Genomic DNA, 7,118 nt, shown 5'->3' with positions numbered 1-7,118 from the left:
TGGAAATGAGTGTGGAATAGAATGTTGTACAAAAATGCTTGTTTGTGTGCAGGACTCCAACCTTGATTGTGGCAAAGGATATTTATTAGTTTAATCAAATAGTTTAATGAGAACACTGAGAGACAGCCACTCATACTCCTTTCTGAAGCGCTTTCATGATTCATGTGGAAAAACTGTTTTGGTAGAAAATGTATCTAAAAAGTCTAAAGCAAGTGGTTCTCAACCAGTGGTCCATGTGGACGTTCCCAGGTAATCCCCAGCTGAAATACTTGGTCTCGTTAAAGCTGTTTTTAATGTAGGCTATTTGTCACAGTTGTCCTGCTTTTTGCCATGAACATAATTGTTCATGGCAAGTGTTTTTGCAATTGAATTGTGGACAAAAATCTTATCCAATGATAACAATATTCTTTAGTTTTGGGTCTGAGACTGGTATAGTCTTAGTACTATACCAGTACTAAGACTCACAGGGCCCTATTAAGCAAGTGGAATCTAATTACATATAATTTTACAGTTTTTAAGACGTGGGGGCGGGTGCAATGTCATATTACAATTATGGGCCAGGTAAGAAGCGCTTTCGACACCCCGTGGTGTGAGCAAAACGGCCTTGAATTAGTCATGGGAGTGTTTCAGGGAGTTTTGAGGCTTACCCAATGAACATGTCCGTACTATTCTCTTTACGACACCAGCTGATGTCCTCATGGAATGCGCCCTTTTCGGCAAGTGGTATTACATTTCTGCAGACTGGCACCATAGACATATGACATGACTTTGTCACATTTGGGTTAATTATTCATATTGCACTGCATGCTGTCACCTTTATGCCTCAAAAGAACAGATCCACAAGCTGTCACAGCCATGATGTGCATAGCTTGTAGGCCTATGTCTCTATTTTGTTAAGTAACTTGCAGTTTTCATTGGAAAGTCATTACAGCGGCGCAGCCATATGCTAAGGGAGGGAGATATACGCACATCATCACTTAATTTGTTTCTGTTCTAAGCATGAAAAACAGCTGTAAAAATCTTTATTCTAGTTGATTTGATTCATAAATGAATAACTAAGACTTTGAAATGGCACCTACCTATACCTGATCGGAATGGAACTGCGAGTAGATACGCAGCATTGGCTAGCAAATTGGCAATCCATGCGTAATGTTCCCAGAATCGTCTAACCCCCGAACATACAAGTTCGTTTGATATTGTTTAATTCGATAAAAATAGAACCATGTACCATACAGCGAATGAAAGCAAGATTCCTAAGGAATATGGGGATTTTTACATTTTAAAAAACGGTTGAGAAATGAGAGAACCATGAGTGTTTATAATATCAAATATTACAAGAATAATATGAAAGACAAACGGGCTGTGAAGAGCTCAGCTCACCATCCCGACAAGGAGGAAATATAGCCTATAGTGCATGCACGTATATGCACTGACTGTTGCACACACGCTCTTTATTTGTTTCTATTGAAAAACACCAGTAAAATAACGTTTATTTTATTTTATTTCATTCGAGTCACGAAGAAGGAATGAGTTGAAATGCCATACGTGCGCCATGCGTATTGCTGCGGCCCCAATGTTATGGTCTTCGCTCGTAGCATTTTATTGAAGAAGAATTGAGTCGGGTGTGATACAGCATATGAAAGCTAACTTCCCAGTGATTATGGAGATGTTTTATTTTTTTTAAAAGGTTGAGAAATGAGCGATATATGACCCTTTACAATCTAAACGTTTGAACGTTTGAGCCAGAAAGCTCGTCTCCTGCTGTTGCCATGTCTCATAGAAACAAGTAAATAGGTCTATAAACATACTCCCTAAAGAATCGCATATAACAGGGGTCTGCAACCTATTTTAAATGAAGTGCCATGTTTTTATTTTCTAGATAGTGAGTCTGCCATATCAAGATTCCTTTTAATGACACCACATTAAAATTTCCAGCATATTTTGATTGTCCACAAATAAATAATGAATAAAGTTCTTCCTTCTTTTTACATATTTTCTTGCACATTGTTATAATGATCATTATAAATATATATCCCCCTGCAGTCAGAGTTCATTGTTTTAATGAATGAATGTGATGCATTGTGAGCTGGTAGATCTGCTATTTTCAAAAGTAATCTTTGAAAAAAATAAGAATATTTTTGAAAAATGTTATTGAAACATTTAAAAACACAAATCTGTCATGGGGGTCACTGGCTTAGTTGGGCAAATGCATTCATCTGGGGGTCCTTGACATGGGAATGTCGCTGTGTGAGGATCACTGGTTTAAACAACATTAGGAGGAAAGCCCAAATAAGCACTTTAGAAACAAGAAAAGCAACCACAACTACCAATATTTACAAGCAACTTTGCAGAAAAAGAAAACAGACATGGCAACACTCCAGCAGCACTCCAGAGCCGCTCAAGTGTAAAAGCAAACAGTGCTTTTTGCTTTTAAGACGTGGTCAGACCCAGGCGGAATCGGTATGCGCTGAGTGTTTTTAGGTCAAGGGGCTTAATAGCAAATTAGCGCAAAGCGAAAATAATTAACATATGGACACTCCCCCAATGCTAAATTATGCAGGAACGTGGTATTCCATATGAGTGAGCGCTCACCACGGCTTCCATAATACGAAAAGGCGCAGAGCGAGGGCGAAATCTGTATTACCGCATGGGTTTTTCGTCTTGCTTAATAGGGCCCAAAGTAGCATAACAGTGCTGAAAATGATGGCTCTTGGTTCTACACGGCCAAAGGCCTTCCACAAGGGGTCAGTAGAGCTGCATGTAGGAGCTAATGAGGATCAGAGCTATTGAATTATACAAAGTTGTGCCATAGAGGGGGCAGAAAACTGTTCAAGCAGCCTGGACTGGAGAGGGACAAGATGGAGTTTGAAATACATTGTTTTTCAACAAGGGCGGTGCAAATATCAGCAATTTTAGTATTTTAATTTTAAATACAAGTATTGTACAGTGAGCGGTATTTGTTTTCATAGGCGACCATTTCCAAAGTCGGCTACAGCGACAACTAAAGTCTCTGTAAATGTTTTGTACTATTAGTCTATTACTAAAAAACGAATGAATAGTAGGCTACTGTGTGCTGCGCTGCAAGGCCCTCTGGGAGTTGCAGTTCTCTCCCAGCTCTGCCTCAAACACCTACACCTGTCTGTGCATAGACATATATACATAGACGCCCCTTCCGGCTCTGAGGCGTGTGTCACCATTGAAGGCACTATTTTCCCGACATTCCTTGCGAAGAATAGCGGAAGCAAAGCGGAAGCTTGTCAAGCTTCCGCGTGCGTAACATAAGTCCCGGAAAAGACGCGCTGTGATTGGCCAGTAGTCACTTGAGTGACAGCGAGAGACATGGAGGAGTCACATGAGTGACGTCACTTGGGCAGCGACGCAGTCGCCTTCAGCAAATGCCTTCAGCACTTCTAAATAAGAAAGCTGCGGAGAACTGTTGCTTTGTGTTCACTCTTTAATGTTTTCTGTTAGTAATCTAATCCCCCCTGGCTCTGATGTTGTATTGTTAATCACTTTGTTGTTTGTGTTTGTTTGTTTGTCTTGTTTTGTATTGTAATGTATATTGTCATGCCTGTTATAAAGATTTGTAAAAAAAAAAAAAAAAAAAAGCATTCAGCACTGCACTTCCGCCTTCATTGCGATACACGTCGCTCCAATGAACTGCAGCGGCAAATGAGGCATCTATTTCTTAATATCTATGTGTCTGTGTGTCTGACTCCTGAGGCCTTCTGGGAGCTGGAGTTGTTGCCACGGCAGCCTGCATGTGTGTGTGTGTGTGTGTGTGTGTGTGTGTGTGTGTGTGTGTGTGTGTGTGTGTGTGTGTGTGTGTGTGTGTGTGTGCGTGTGCGTGTGTGTGTGTGTGTGTGTGTGTGTGTGTGTGTGTGTGTGTGTGTGTGTGTGTGTGTGTGTGTCCAGTGGTGTGACAGGAGGTGTCCTGAGGTGACACAGACCACCTAGGAATCTGACTGGTTGCCATGCACCCAAGGACTAAATATCATTGTATTTGGATCACAGCATATGCTCAAGTCAAAACCCAAATTGAATCTGAATCTGAGCGATTTAGCAATTGAGCAGGTAGATGAAACAAAACTACTTGGGGTTACATTAGACAGTCATCTAACATGGTCTACTCATATTCAAAACATAACTAAGAAAATGGGAGGGGGTTTGTCCATGATTAGGAGATGTGCTGAGTTTTTAACTCCAACATCTGCTGTCCAGGTCATCCAGGCACTAGTGATATCCCACCTTGACTATTGTCCAGTTGTGTGGTCCAATGCAGCTAAAAAGGACCTGTGTAAATTACAAATAGCCCAGAATAAGGCAGCTCGCCTTGCCCTGAACTGCAATACTAGATCTAGTACACTGTTAAATCATCAGAAGCTGTCATGGCTGTTGGTGGAGCAGAGATTAGCTGCTAGTCTGGCTGGATTTTTTAGGAACATTTGTTCAAATAAAAAAACAAAATGCTTATATAAAAATATTCATTATACCAGTGATAGACACAGACATAATTAAATAAAAAAATCACACCCGTGTGAACTGAGTGGTGTAAGGTTTTATATAGCATGATCAGCTGTGGTCTGACGTAATGTCTGACGTAATGAAATCACACAAAATATGTTAAGTAAAAAAAGCTATCATTTTTGATAAATGTATGTATCACACCCGGATGTGATTTCACAACTGGCTGTTTTTGCGCAGAGAAAATGACCACAAAAGCCAGTTGTAGGAGTGGTTTACACCACTCAAAAAAGCCAGTTGTAGGAGTGGTTTACACCACTCAAAAACATTGGCATATAGTAAGCACAGACCCACAAGTAGGGAAGGTGTTTAAAGATTCCCCTAGGGTGGTATACAAACGTCCTCCAAATTTGAGAAATGTATTGGTGAAATCAGATCTACCTCCCCTAAGAAAAGGTACTTTTCTAGATGTCCCAGATGGGAATTATAGATGTGGAGCCTGCACACAGTGTAATTTCACCACTAAGTGCACCACCTATAACCATCCTCACACAGGGAAGAAAATAAAAATTAGAGGGCTCATTACCTGCAATCAAAACAATGTTGTGTATCTAATATCATGTCCCTGTGGTCTCGCCTATGTAGGAAAGACCACCAGAGCTCTCAAAACCAGGATTGCTGAACACCGGAGCAACATACGTACCAGGGATCAACGCAGTCCAGTGGCCTTACATTTTGCTGAAGCACAACATAGTGTCTCCTCCCTGAGATACATTGGCATAGAACATGTTAAAACTCCAAGAAGGGGAGGCAACATTGATAACCTCTTACTAAGAAGAGAAAGTTACCACATTCATACTCTTCAAACCATGATGCCGAGGGGCTTAAACCAGGAAGATGAAATTAGACATTTTCTGTAGAAAACTATTTTTGGTTTGCTTGGAGTGAAGCTCTACTTCTCCAACTGACTTTATTTAAAAAAATTAAAAAGTAAAAATATGGTTCTAAAATATATTTTTCTAAAATATATTTTTCTAAGCTTTAAAAGGTGGCCTCCTGCGTTGAACAAATCCAACCTGGTACATATGTTGGTGCATGCATTTCTTAGCCGTAGTTTCCTTTGTTGTTTTTCATGATTGTTCTTCATCTTTTTCTTGTTTCACACAAAAGGAAAAACATTGTAAATGTAAAAGCCCACAGACCTAGTAGGATTTGTGAGATCTTTATTTTGATGTATTGGTGAAATGAGTATAAATATATATATATATATATATATATATATATATATGTATGTTTTTTAAATTGGTTTTAAATTGTTTTTAATTGTTGCACAACAGTTTATTTTCACATCATTGTCTGGGTCCCCACCCACTCACTCAGGGGTGACGAGTCACACCTGTAGTGATGGGAGGGGCACCAAAATGTGGTGTTTTGATTGGTTGATGGGGGCACTCCCTGAATATAAAAGTACAAACTTTTGTGTATGTTCACATGACCTGATGAAGATCGGATAGATCGAAACGTTGTCAGATTTTTCAATAAAGAACGTCTTTCTTATACCCATGGTGTGCGGGCTCCATCCAAATCCTACTAGACACAGACATAATACCAGACATGTTGCAATGGGCGATTCACAGTGCCTAAGCCAAGAACTGATGCAATGAAGAATACAGTCATGTACAGGGCAATGACTTTCTGGAACTCTCTACCAGTATGCATCACAGAAATTAAGGGTAAAAGGCACTTTAATAAAAGACTGAAGGATTTTCTTATATATATGGCGAAATTGTAATTCTGTTTATGTCAATATACCAGTTAATGTAATCTAGAGTGAATGCACTAACCGTAGTTATGCTTTAATGTATTTATTTTTTTGTTTTCTTTCTTTTCTTTTGTGATATATGTAATGTTGTAATGTTTTTTTGTATGTATATTATTCTGTGAGGACCCCAGGAAGAATAGCTGTTGCCAGGTGCAACAGCTAATGGGGATCCTAAATAAACTAAACAAAAACCCCATTTCACACTTGAGTCATAAATACACTCTGAGAATGCACACTGACTACTTGTGTTGTATGACGTACCTATACCTATGCTTGATGCATTTATTCTCCTGTCTTTTCTGGGGACAATGGTGCTCCATGCAGATTTCTAAATAGCCAATTGCACAATGCTGTGCTCATCTGACTGAGGTGGTGTGATTGTGCCACTAGGAGGCAGCTTTGCAGTGTTTTGTCACACCAGTGTAAAATATTCCTTCCCTTCCCTTCAAGCTGCTATCGTGCCAGTTCTGTTACATGAGTCAATATCACTATGAAGTGACGTTGGTGTCCATCAGAATAGCTCAATCATCATGGAAATGTAGCAGAATAATTCAACTCTGAGGTCCTATTATAAATGGCCAAACATTTGCACACGTCAGTACAATGATAAGGGAGCAGAAAAAAGAAGCAGTGCTTTGTGGGTACTTAAAGGACCACTTCACCACTTTTCAACCTATCTTCATATAATAGGTCCTCACTAATAATCATGAAAAAATGGTTCAATTTTTTTCTACTCGGTCTGTGTCTCATAGGAGGGCTGTGGGCAGTTCAGAAACTGTCTTCCAGTGACATCATCGATGGGGAATGCAAGCTAATAGAAACTGCAGGCTTT

This window comes from Electrona antarctica, assembly GCF_951216825.1.
Source record: "Electrona antarctica genome assembly, chromosome: 15".
Lineage (NCBI taxonomy): Eukaryota > Metazoa > Chordata > Actinopteri > Myctophiformes > Myctophidae > Electrona > Electrona antarctica.
This window is presented reverse-complemented; position numbering follows the sequence as displayed.